A 14455-nucleotide genomic window follows, 5' to 3' on the forward strand; every position below is an offset into this window, starting at 1 on the left:
AGCTGGGACAAGGCCCACAGTAGACCAATACAAAGGAATAACATAATCTGAAATGACAGGCCTACTAGAACAAAGAAGGCTCACCACTTCACGGATCACTTCTCTCTGGATACTCTACTGATTAGCTGGACCCCTAGACTGAGCCTTCGAACCTGGGAGGTAGGGGGTCAATACAATTGTACTGATGTGCAGAACAAATTCAAAATAATAATTTATATTCAACATATATGAGAGCAATTTAAAACAGTTCATAAACATATTATCTAGTAAGAAATCTCATGGGTATTTTCGAAAGACTCTGTAAAATCATCTGAACTCTGTGACACTCTTTGTTTTAATTCTGTGCTAGGTGGTATACCCTACAACTCTGAAATTTTACGGGCTATATGGAATCTGTCATTGACTCGACGGAAAAGCCTCCAACCCAAGTATGCCGCAAGGGTTAGAGTCTCTGACTCTGCTACGCCACAGGGTCGTCGCCAGCGTAAAAATAATATATCCAAATTGGTAAATCACGGTTTTAGGCTAAGAGTTACTTGAACTCTAGCCCTCTTCAGGCAACCACCTAACTCTCTTTATGCCCATTTTTAACTCTTTAAGACATGCATTCTCTGAAAACATACTATGAAAACTCTAACTCTGTTATGGCATACATTTATATGGTATCGTCATACCATTGACTTGCAAGTCACATCTTTAAGCGATTTTTAGCATATTCCTATCTCTGTTTTCAAAACATAAATTCGGGACCACCATATCAATAAATCATTGCAAAGAACTCTTTCTCTAAAACTCATGTAAACACATGTATGCAACTCTCTCTCCCTACCCTCTCTCCATCGCTAGCGCACCGGCCCCCGGTCCCTGGCACCGTCGCTGACCTTCGGCGCCGACCCGACCCGACCGCCGGCTCCGACCTCCGGCGCTGACCCGACCCGACCTCCGGTCGCCGTCCCCCGACGCTGACCCGACCCCCCCGTCGGTCCCTCCCCCCCCCCGGTTCATCCCCCCCCCCCCCCCCCCGGGTACACCAGTCCCCCCCCCCCACCTCGGCCTTCAACCTGCCGCCGCCCGGTCTCCAGCCGCCAATTCGGTCTCCAACAGGCCGAAACTCCGTCTGCAACCGCTACGCCGTCTCCAGCAGCCGCAGCTCCAAGCGAAATCCGGTGACTTCTAACCTTTGTTATTTCGTTATTTCGTATTGCATTTTATTTCATTATTTCATATTCCATCCTTATTGCATTTTATTTCATTATTTCATATTCCATCCTTAGTATTTTGCTCGTAGTAGCCCCTGTACCTTGTCTGCTGTCTGTTGTTGCTGTTGCTGTGGTCGTTTCTTAGTTTTATTTCGGGAATATTACTTTGAATGTGTGTGAGCTTTGTATTTCCTTGTTGCTGCTTTGATACTGTCACCGGGTTCATCTTTATATTTTCCTATACTGTCGGGTAGTTGTGGCTGTGGGTGGTAATGGGTGGATAGGGTCATGTCCGAGGGGGTTGGGGCGTGGGGCCGTGGTGGGGGCGGGGGATGGGGAGAGGGCGGGAGTGGGAGGGAGGCCAAGGTTGGGCCGAGGGGAAGGTAGTGGGGGGCGTGTGGATAGCGACGGTAGGCTGAGGGTTGGGTCTTGGAATATAGGGACCCTTCAGGGTAAGTCCGTAGAGTTTGTGAAGATTCTTAGGAAGAGGAGGATCAACCTTGCGTGTGTCCAAGAGACCAAGTGGGTAGGGTCTAAGGCTAGGGATGTGGATGGTTACAAGCTGTGGTACTCTGGGAGCGAGAGGCGTAGGAATGGAGTTGGCATCTTAGTAGATGAAGAGCTTAGAGGTCAGGTAGTGGAGGTGAAGAGGATCAACGATAGGTTGATGACTATTAAGTTGGTCATTCGGGGGTTTACCCTGAACGTGTGTAGTGCTTATGCGCCGCAAGTGGGAGCGGAGGGGGAGGAGAAGATGCGGTTCTGGGAGGCTTTGGAGGAGGTGGTGAGAGGCGTGCCCAGTTCGGAGAAGATTGTTGTAGCAGGGGATTTCAACGGGCACATCGGGGCGCTACCGGGAGGCTTTGGGGATGTGCATGGTGGTTTTGGTTTTGGAGAGAGAAATGAAGAGGGGGCGACCCTATTGGAGTTTGCGAGGGCCTTTGGGCTGGTGGTGGTGAACTCGGGCTTCCCGAAGAAGGACGAGCACCTGATCACTTTTCGGAGCGCGATAGCCAGGACCCATATTGACTTTTTGTTGCTTAGGAAAGGGGATAGGGCGTTGTGTAAGGACTGTAAAGTCATCCCGAGTGAGAATCTCTCGACCCAACATAGGCTTTTGATTATGGATTTGGGTATAAAGAAGAATAGAAAGAGGAGGAGTAAGGAGTGTAGACCGAGAATTAAGTGGGGCGGCTTGACGCCAGTGAATGCGTGGGAGATAGGGGAGAGGTTGGCGGGCAAGGGGGTGTGGGAGTGTAGGGGGGACGTGGATAGTATGTGGGACAGGGCGGCAAGGTGCATCAGGGAGAATGTAAGGGAGGTGTTGGGTGTTTCTAGGGGCCGGGCCGGTCACCATCGGGGGGATTGGTGGTGGAATGAAGAGGTGGAGAAGAAAGTGGAGACCAAGAAAGAGGCGTATGCTAAGTTGGTGGAAAGTAAGGACGAAGAAGAGAAGCGGGTAAACAGGAAAGAGTACAAGCTAGCGAGGAAGGAGGCGAAGTCAGCGGTCACGGCAGCTAAGACGGCCGCTTTTGAGAGCTTGTATGCAGGGTTACAGGGGAAAGGAGGGGAGAAAAAGTTGTTTAGACTCGCTAAGGCTAGGGAGAGGAAGGGTCGTGACCTCGATCAGGTGAGGTGCATTAAGGGGGAGGACGGTAGAGTGTTGGTGGAGGACGGCCACATAAAGAAGAGATGGCAGTCGTACTTTCATAGGCTCTTGAATGACGAGGGGGACAGAGCTATTGTGTTAGGGGAACTGGAGCACTCAGAGGAGTGTCGGGATTTTAGCTATTGTAGACGTTTTAAGGTAAAAGAGGTTAGACAGGCAGTCCGCAGGATGCGTAGGGGTAGGGCGACGGGGCCGGATGAGATACCGGTGGAGTTTTGGAAGTTCGTTGGAGAGGCTGGTGTAAGGTGGTTGACTGGATTGTTTAATGAAATTTTCAGGACGGCAAAGATGCCCGAGGCGTGGAGGTGGAGTACCATGATCCCTCTCTATAAGAATAAGGGGGACATTCAGAGTTGTAATAACTATAGGGGGATTAAGTTATTGAGTCACTCTATGAAGATCTGGGAGAGAGTGGTCGAGGTGAGGCTGAGACGGATAGTGTCTATCTCGGAAAACTAGTTCGGATTTATGCCCGGCCGCTCGACGACGGAGGCAATCCACCTGGTACGGAGGTTGGCGGAGCAGTATAGGGAAAGGAAGAAGGATCTGCACATGGTGTTTATCGACCTGGAAAAGGCTTACGACAAAGTCCCCAGGGAGGTGCTTTGGAGATGCTTGGAGGTGAGGGGAGTACCGCAGGCATATATCAGAGTAATTAAGGATATGTATGAGGGAGCGAAAACCCAGGTGAGGACGGCGGGAGGAGACTCAGAGCATTTCACTGTCCGGACAGGATTGCATCAGGGATCTACTCTTAGTCCCTTTTTGTTTGCGTTAGTAATGGATGTGTTGACGCGGCGTATTCAAGGGGAGGTGCCGTGGTGTATGCTCTTTGCAGACAATGTAGTTCTGATAGATGAGACTCGAGGGGGTGTAAATGACAAATTAGAGATGTGGAGGCAAACTCTTGAGTCTAAAGGGTTCAGGGTGAGCAGAAGCAAGACAGAGTATGTGGAATGTAAGTTTAATGACGTGAGGCGGAAGAACGAGGTAGTAGTGAAGCTGGAAGCACAGGAGGTATGTAAGAGGGGTAAGTTCAAGTATCTCGGGTCCGTGATCCAGAGTAACGGTGAGATTGACGAGGATGTCTCGCACCGTATTGGGGCGGGATGGATGAAGTGGAAACTCGCGTTGGGGGTGCTGTGTGATAAGAAGGTGCCGCCCAAGCTTAAAGGCAAATTCTATAGGGTGGTAGTCCGTCCGGCCTTGCTGTATGGAGCGGAGTGTTGGCCAGTTAAGAACTCCCACATCCAAAAAATGAAGGTGGCAGAAATGCGGATGTTGCGCTGGATGTGTGGACTGACTCGAGGGGATAGAGTTCGGAATGAGACTATCCGGGAGAAGGTTGGTGTGACTTCAGTGGAGTGTAAGATGCGGGAAGCACGATTGAGATGGTTCGGACACGTGAAGAGGAGGGGCATGGATGCCCCGGTCCGTAGGTGTGAGAGGCTAGCGTTGGATGGTTTTAGGCGGGGTAGGGGTAGGCCGAAGAAGTACTGGGGTGAGGTGATTAGGCGGGACATGGAACAGTTACAGCTCACCGAGGACATGACCCTAGATAGGAAGGTCTGGAAGACGCGAATTACGGCAGAAGAGTAGGGCCAGATTGGGTCGCTAGTGTAGGGAATTACTTGGTGGGGGTTTTTTTTATTTTTTATTTTTTATTCCCGTTATGATTCCGTATTCAGTGTTCCATGCTTATTACGAATCTGTGTGCTTTCCTCTGCTTTCCTCTGTTTTATATTCCTTATGGGTGCCGTATTTATGTTATGTCATCTGCTTCTGTGCTTTACTATGTGTTTGTGTGATACCTTGTGCCTTGAGCCGGGGGTCTTTCGGAAACAGCCTTTCTACTTCATCAGAGGTAGGGGTATGGACTGCGTACATCTTACCCCCCCCCCCCCCAGACCCCACTAAGTGGGAATACACTGGGTTTGTTGTTGTTGTTGTTGTTGTATATTTTCGTCAAGAAACTCCCTCTTAAATCTCTAAATCGTGCTCAAAATACTATAGTATTTGAGTAAACTATTTTCAAGTCATAAATCATGCATTTCAATCAATCACCATAAGATCATAAACATAAGGTTATAATAAGAGAGGAATTTTTCATTATTTGTGCTCTCAAACAAATCTTCAATTTCAAGTTTCATACATATACTTATATATGTAAATTAATTTAAAGGGATAAGGCCTAAAGGCCAAAACAATAATATCGTTAAACATGCATAAGGCATAATAAAATCATGGATCTCAAAACCCCTTTAACAAATTCATGCTTGATGATTTTTAAATCATAATTGGGTGTTTTCAATAAGCCCATGTAGTTTTAGGATAAACCTCACATACTTCAATTTAGAAATTTGATGGATGATTCTTGAAGCCTACGGTTTGAGGATTCCAAATCTTAAATCAGTTTCGAAAATCCACGGTTGAATCTTGAGTTATTTGGATTTTTAGTTTGAAACCCTAGAGAGTATTCTTGTGAATTTTTGAAGAAAATATGAATAATGAGGTCACTTGGGAGAAAAATCTTGTGTTTAAGCTGACAAGGGGGGTGAAAATTACCCAATATATCCTTAATGAGACGGAATAAAAACATAACTAGGAGCCCGATTTTATGGGTCACCGCGACGTTCCGCTATCGCGGTGGCTTACTGAAAATTGACGAATGGGATTCTTGGGGTCACCGCGATGCAGAGCCATTGCATTGTCCCATTGGTTGGGACCTGAAACTTCAACGCGACGCATCATAGTTGCGCTAGGCTACTGGAATTTGACAATTGTTAAATAGACCACCTCCGCAATGCGCCAAGCACCAAAATAACGGTGTTTTACGACTAGGACTTAAATTAGCCACAACATCTTTCCCGGGTATCGGATTTGGGCGAATCTTATATCAACGGAAAGCTCATTCAATTTTCCACACTACATAATTGATTAACATGAAAAATTTGAATAGAATTTATGGCTTTTGAATCATCTACGCATAGAAATGACGATTTTCGTTCTGACCCGAAATGCAGGGTGTTACATATATAGTATAATATATATACATATATTTACTGCTTATATATACACTTACTAACATATATATATATATATATGCTTATACTTATTAACATATATATATTGCTTATATATATAAATACTAGTTACTATTTATTATTAGCTTTGTTTATATATTATTAATATATCTATCTATCCATCCTATCAATTATTATTGTTATTATCTATTATCTGTTTATTATATTCTCTATTATTACTATATTGTTATTATTATCTGTCTATATTACCTATCTATTATATTATATCTACTTGTCTATTTCATTGGTATTGTTATTATTATCTGTCTATATACCTATCTATTATATTATATCTAGCTATGTGTGGTTGTAATCTTATTCTACCATCTCCAATAACTACTACTATGAAATTAATACTATTTTTACATAATTTCATTTTCTTTCTACTTATTATTATTCCATTATCTACAAATAATTTAAAAACTTTTTGTAAATGTCCTAAATATTCTCTCATATTATTACTAAAAACTAAAATCTCATCTACGTAAACTAATACAAAATTTTTATAGTTTCTAAAAATACTATCCATTTTTCAAGAAAAGTTAGAGAAGCAATCTTTAATCCAATATATATATATATACTTGTTGCGGAGCACTAGCAAAACCAAAAACATCTATAATCTATATCTATATCTATAATATATTAAAAGTGTGAAGGCCCTTAGAAAAGTGATTTGAACTTTTTGTCCTTCATTAAAAGACTCTTCTTTAGACAAAATTGTCATTTCACTGTTTTTTTAATTTATTATTAATTATTTTTATTATATTAACTAGACTCCTAAAATATATGGAAGAAGAATTAATTAATATTTTCCTAAAATAGGATAGAAAAATATTCCTAAAATAGGTCTTTCTATTTCATTACTTGAATTGAAATAAAAAAAGAAAGAAGACAAAATAGAACCAAATTTAAAACCCAACTTTAACGTCCAAAATTAAAAAGGAAAACGAAAGCTAAAATTCAAATTAGTAAAGTTTAATAGAAAATTGAACCAAATTAAAAACGGAACTTTAGTGTCTAGAAAAGAAAAGAAAAAAAACTAAAATTCCTATAAGTAAAGTTTAGTTTAGTTGGAACTCATATTATTTTAATATTAATAAATAATATATGGAATAATAATAAAGACGGCTACCATATTAATATTTTTTTTAATTACGATATTAAAAATCGAAGCTAAACACAAGGCCATTTCATTAATCTATAAATTATATCTATAATCTATAATCTATATCTATATCTATAATCTATATCTATATCTATAATATATAATCTCTAATCTATAATCTATAATCTATAATATATTAAATGTGTGAAAACCCTTAGAAAAATGATTTGAACTTTTTACTCTTCATCAAAAATCTCCTTAATAGAACAAAATTATCTTTTCACTGTTTTTTTAAAATTATTATTTAATTTTATTAGGTTAAATAATTTAATTTATGAGTCCTTTTGAATGTAGGATTTATTAGGAATAAAATTAGTTTAGGTATAAAACTCATGTAATATTCTTCAATTTAGGTAAATTAATTTTCCTTACCTATTTTAACAAGGCATTAGTTGTTGTAATTTTTTTTACTAGACTATTTTTGTCAATATAATAGAATTTAACGTGTGTGTGTATATATATATATCTTCTTTATTTTCATTCAAGTCATTCTTTAGTGTCAAAAAATTTCCCCATACAAGAATTATTTCATCAAAACTGAAGCTTTGTGATTACTATTGTATTATTTTATTGTAATTTATAGGCCATAGATAAATTTACAGATGGTAGATGAATGTCGGTTGGCTTTGAGGAATTTTTTAAGTAAAGGTTATGTTTAATTGTATTATTTTTATATCTCTGTTTTGAGAATTTCTTGGTGTAAAGGTAAAATTTAGTTGTATTATTTGATATCTCTATTGTCGTATTATTTTATTATAGTTTACAGATGGTAGATGAGTGTCGGACGACTTTGAGGAAATTTTTGTGTTAGATTTAATTATATTATTTTGATATCTCTATCATCGTATTGTTTTGTTGCAGTTTACAGGTGGTAAATGAATGTCCATCGGCTTTGAGAATTTTTTTTGGTAAAAGTAAGTTTTAATTAAATAAATTCCTCAAAAGATGTTGAATTTAATTATTATATTCATCTTTATTATTTAAACAAATATTTTAACGTTTGAAGTCAATAAAGTGAAGTACACGTGCGAGGCGCGTACACCTAAACTAGTAATCATAAAAATGAGTCCAGGGATGGCCTAACACCATGGTTCAACAAATCCATATTTGTTGCGGGGCACTAAGCAAAACCAAAAACATAATCATAAACTCATAATATTTAAATTTATATATAAACCCTTTAGTAACAGGTATACCAGTGTCAACTTTCTTCTTCTTTTTTTTATTCAACAATTATTTTCAAATTTGGATTTTATTTATCTCAAAAGAATTTTCTATGATTGTTATTTACACGTGCATATAAACTATTTTTAAAAACCAAATTTTGTTCATTCTTTTTTTTTTTAATTTTGTTATTAGAAAAAGAGAAAAAGATAGTATATCTATATTAGTTTATTAAAATTTGAAGATAAAAAATAATAGTTTGAATTTTCAGTTTTAAAATATTTAAATAATTTACTATCTTAAAATTTAATGGCATATATAACTTTTTTTTCATCTTATTTTTCATGTTTTTCTTATTCCAAGAGAATGAATGATTTATTAAATTTCAAATCATAATTTTCATGGTAGTTTGATAATAAAAGTAATTATTGTATTAATTTTAGTTCGAATTGATGCTTAAAATTCTCTCTTTTTTAAAAAATTTATATAAATTTTGTAAAATCAGTTATTTAGATACTTACTTCAAAAATGCAATCTTAAATAGAAAGAAAACTTTATGGAGCATTATTATCATAAAATGAAATAAAACTTTTGGGAAGATTATAAAATAAAATTTGCAGGTATTTAGATATTTCAATTGGTTTTATTCTTTTCTTGATTTTACTTAAAAATTTACATCTCTATTTATTTATTTAACTGATTATGTGTAGTATAAAAAATAAAATTAAAAATTAAAAGACTAAATGAAATATTTTTTAGTAAATGCGAGTGAGTCATAATCATTGAATGTTAAATTACAATCTAAAAAACACATTTAATGATGTAACTTAGAGTTTAATTAAACATAATGTACATAGATTATATATTAAAATTCTTTTTCTTAGAATAAAACTCATGATTTTATTTTCTCCTTTAAAATTCATATTCTAAAAATTTTACATGCATTATGAAATTCATTGTAGTTATAAGGACATGCTAATAATTTTTTTGAATTTGATTTGAAAAAATAGAAATTTTTAAAATTAAATATATGAGATAAATTTATATTTTGATAGATGTGAAAATATTTTACTTAAATTTTAAATTATAATCACTTCTAACAGATTAGATTATTTTGAAATTTCTTCTAATCTATATTTCATATATTTTGTTATGCATAACAATATTTATCTATTCTAATTTTAATATTTCTAGATAAGAGAAGAAAACTCAATTGCTTGTATGTGTAACACAAAATATAATTTTAAAATGTACACGAAGGTTTGAGGGGGGCGGGGAGGGAGGAAATTTAAAAATTTTGAGAATATAATGAAGAAATCATAATATATGTATTACTACTATTTATAAAATTTTGCATGGAAGAGATGGAGAGACAACAGAATAAAATTCAAATTGTTTTTAACAATCTGAAATCTTTAAATTGTAAAAATATAATTAAGAAAATATGAAACATAAAAACTTTTTTGCAATTACATGATTATTTTTACTCATATATACTTGATTTTTTTTTTTGGGGAGGGGGGGGGGATTGAGGTAGGAGGGGTAGAGGCTTATAACGATCCATCATTTTTAAATTGTGAATAATATTATAAAAAAATGAAAAATAATTTTTGTTTACAGTTGAATGATTGTTTTTTCCTATAAATTTAATTCGCGGTGGGAAAATTAAGTGTGGAGTGGGTGAGGGTGGAGGCGTGTGAGGGAAAAAGGGTAGAAAAATATTTATATTTAAAGAAAATGATTGGGGGTGGGGAGAGTTGGATAGAAAAAAAATTTATTTTACTTTCTCATTTCATTAAAATATAAGATGATAAATAATTATTTTAAGATAATATAATTTAACAAGTTCGAATGAGATATTTCAATATAAAATAATTTAAATATTATTTCAATATCATTCGTGCATTGTACAAATACGTATACTAATTTTATTAAGGATAATGTCAAGCTAGGGCAACTATTTTGAAAAGTTTTCTCAAAAAAAAAAAAAAAAGTATTTTGAAAAGTGAGTATTATATAGGACCACAATTCCATGACTTTTCTTTTTCTATCTTTCCTGATAAGTATTTAATTAGTGGCTAAGAAATCATTGGAACTGTCTTCTCGTTTGTGGAATATTTTTGTAACGTCTACGAGGGGTCTTCCCCTATTCACAGTACTTAATCCACTTTTTCTTTTTTTTTAGACCAAATTACATTGTATTGATATGAGAAAATAGTAATGGAAAAAGGATACTCTATCTTATTTTTTAAAATAAATAGTCTAAATTTAAAAACTTTATAAAAAGTGATCAGTCGGACATACTATTTCTGTTTTATAGTCATTTCCTAATATGGGTCATTTTGGCCTAGTAGTCCATATACAGTCCATATACAATACTGATACAGCCTATATACAATACTGATAAAGTATTCAACTTGGGTAATTCGGCCCTTTTAAAAATATTTTAATTTTTTTGTTATAAATTTTTTAATTGATCAAATATTCTATTTTTTTATTGTTTAGAAATAATAATTAAATTATATAAAACTGATATAATTGTTAAATAGAATATATATTTATATAAGATATATGTATAGAAATTGTATAGTTCTATTAAATATGCATATGTATAAAATATATATATAAAAAAATATGTAGAAAGTGTATGAAAATTATATAATTATTGTATAAAACGTGTAAAAAAAATGTACAGTTATCGTATAAATTATGTATCAAAACTATATAATTTTCGTATAAAATATTTATATGTATACGATAAGTATAAAAACTGTATAGAAGGTGTGTAGAAACGGTATAAAACAAGCCAGTAAATTGAAATGGCTAGAAAGTGTAACTTAAATTTCATAGTCATTTTCAAGGAAATAGTTTAAATTTGAAGTGTCATTTTTGTCCTTTCCCCAAATAGTAGCGCATAGTATTATTTTTTGCATAAGTTTTAAATATTTAAAATTTTGATTTTTTAACATTGACTCAATCAAATTCAATATAATTTCAAAAATTAGTCATTAGGTTTCGAAAGAAAAAAGTACCAAATATTTTAAAACTGTTATAAATGTATTTACATTATAGTGAATGTCTATCAAGTATATAGATAATATCTATCAAGATCTATTTGATATTGTAGAAACATGTGAGGCAAAATGAGGTATAAATATAATTTATGTAACCTGGTGTAATTAGTGAGCTATGAGTAGTTAGTTGCAACTAATTAGCTAATTAGATTAGTAGTTAGTTAGACAGTTAGTGGGTCTATAAATAGATCTTGTAGCTTATAGAGTAAGCTGAGTTGTTCAGCTAAGCTTCTCAATGAGAATAATATTTTCTGTTTTTCTCCTTCATTCATTTTACTGAAGTTCAGTTGCTTAGTGATTCCATAACTGAGTTCTTCAACATGGTATCAAAGACAGCGGGTTTAGGTCTCAATTCACCTAGCTTATGAAATCAAACTGTTCTTCGAAGAAGAAAAAAACTGGTACGATTGAAGCATTTTTGGGCCCAGCGAGTCCTGAAATTGAACAAATCTCCAAAATTGAGTAAAATTCTACATTGTTGAGGAGAAATCAATTGTTTCTCTATACATTAACATCACTTTTAGCTGAATTGAATCAATGTGTGTGAAGGAATGGATCACAACAACGATTCCACCATTGGAGCCATCGGTCAATCTCAAACTCAGAATTCGCAGTCGAGCTCAGAAATTCATCACAATCATTCTCTCTATATTCATCCCTCAGATACTCAAGGTTTGATCCTCATCTTTGTTCAACTTCAAGGATCTGAGAATTATTCACTGTGGAGTAAATCACTGAAAATAGTTCTACTTGGAAAGAACGAACAAGGATTTGTGTTAGCAACGAGTCGTAAGGAACACTTTGACTCTACTTTGCATGAATTGTGGGATAGATGTAATTCTATCATTTTAGCTTAGATTATGAACACAGTGTCGAAGAATTTGGTAAGCATTGTTATCTACTGAACGAATGTTCATAGTGTGTGGGAGGATCTCAGAGAAAGGTTTGATAAGGTGAATGCATCTAGGGCATTTTATTTGCACAAGGAAATAGCTACTCTAACATAGGGTTTTTCTTCTGTGTCTGTCTATTTTTCCAAACTAAGAGAGTTGTGGGATGAACTTGGTGCTCTAATTCCATCACCTTCATGTACCTGCCCTGAATCCAAGCAGTATAGTGAACATTTCAAACTAAATAGATTGTGGCAATTTTTTGTGGGTTTAAATGAGTCCTTCGATAATGCTCGAAGTCATATTCTAATGATGGTACCTCTACCAAGTGTTAACCAGGCTTATGCTATGATTATTAATATTGAAAGCCAAAGAAAAAATGTGATGTTTGGAGAGTGCAATGACTCAACTGCTATTATGAATAAAAGTTCTTATACTCATGAGAACAATAGTAACTCGTTCAACTTGAGTTACAGTAGTGGTTCAAATGCAGGAAGCTTCAGTAATCAAAATAATAGCTCCCCTCAAAATGGTGTTTTTCGACCAAAAAGTAACTATGGTAAAATTGGTCTGGTTTGTGAGTAATGTAAGTTCAAAGTCCATACCAAAGATTCATGCTATAAACTCCATGGATATCCCACAGATTATAAGTCTAGAAAGATAAGAGGCAATTTTACTGGTTACAGCAACAATGTCACCACTTCAAGAGGGTCCTTTTCGATGATGCAGGACACTTGGCATATCCTACTCACCAGTTATCCTCTCAACATAGCTTCAGTGCTTCTGAGGGTGCTCCAACTTTCACTCATGAACAACATGCTCAGTTAATTCAACTGCTAGAGAAGAGGAAGTGAAAAGAATCTGATGTAGTAGCTAATGTGGCTAAGAGTAATTCTTTAAGTATAACAAGTACTATAGATACTATTTATGCTCTTATGTCTTATATAGCTGCAAGTAACTGGATAATTGACATTGGTGCATCAAATCACAAGGTACATAATTTGAATCTTCTTGACAAATTGGAAGAATTAACAAGCTTGAAGACAAACACTATCTAATTATCTACAGGAGATCAAATAGCTATTAGTCATAAAGGAAAGGCTTTAAATTTACAGGGAAGAAAAGTGCAAAATGTTATCTATATTCCTGGGTTCAAGTATAATCTATTTTCTGTATACAAAATCACTAAGGAACTAGGTTGCATGGTTGGTTTCTTTCCTAATTTTTGTGTGTTTCAGGAAATATCAAGTGGGAAGGTGATAGGGATTGGTAAAAAAGAGTAAGGGCTCTACATCTTAAAGCCTGACTATGCACATAATGAAGAAATCATCTTAACTCTATCCCAAAGTGAATGTGCATTGATCAAGAAGCTAAAGCTTTCCTAATAAATTTTCAAGTCCAACAATGTTCATACCAGTCATAATATGAGCAAGAACACTGAATATAGTAATGGCTCCTTGTGGCATAGAAGTTTAGGCCATGCCTTCTTAAAAGTTCTGAAGAATATTGCAGGCTTATAGGATATGCATTTAACTGATCATGTATGCACTGTGTGTCCTATTACTAAACAAACTAGACTCGCATTCCCTATTAGCAAAATTGTCTCTTCTTGTGCATTTAATCTAATTCATGTTAATGTATGGAGTCCATATAGAGTGCCTACTCATAATGGTAAAAGATATTTCCTAACATTGGTGGATGATTTTTCTAAATTCATTTGGTTGTTCTTACTTATAAATAAATCAGATATTGTGGTAGTGTTGAAAGATTTTTTGTAGACTGTGACAACTCAATTCTATGCTAATATTAAGTGTGTCAGATCAGATAATGGAACTGAGTTTCACAATATTCAAATCAGGGATCTATTTAGATTTAGAGGATTTGAGTATCAAAGTTCATGTACTTATAACCCCAGCAGAATGGGGTAGTTGAAAGAAGGTATAGGTCCATCTTAGATATGGCTAGAGCATTTAGATTTCAGGCTGGTATACCTTACAGTTTTGGGGTGAATATGTGTCCACAGCTGTGTACCTTCTTAATAGACAACCCACACCCTTATTACATAGTCTATCTCACTTTGAAAAATTACATTCCAGAGAACCTTCTTTGCACCATCTCAGAGTGTTTGGTAGTCTATGTTATGCCACAGTCCCTATTAAGTCTAATAAATTTAGTCCTATAGCCATCCCTGCAGTACATCTTGGGTATTCT

General features: G+C 35.3%; 1 long non-coding RNA gene across 1 annotated transcript; it reads left to right on the forward strand.

The window, feature by feature from the left end:
- Positions 1-11532: 11532 nt before the first annotated feature.
- On the forward strand, positions 11533-13788 carry LOC124888065. The gene is made up of 2 exons (XR_007045993.1): positions 11533-12026; positions 13483-13788. It is a non-coding gene; the product is annotated as an uncharacterized LOC124888065 (long non-coding RNA).
- The last annotated feature ends 667 nt before the right edge of the window (positions 13789-14455 follow it).

This window comes from Capsicum annuum, chromosome 10, assembly GCF_002878395.1.
Source record: "Capsicum annuum cultivar UCD-10X-F1 chromosome 10, UCD10Xv1.1, whole genome shotgun sequence".
Taxonomy (NCBI): Eukaryota; Viridiplantae; Streptophyta; class Magnoliopsida; order Solanales; family Solanaceae; genus Capsicum; species Capsicum annuum.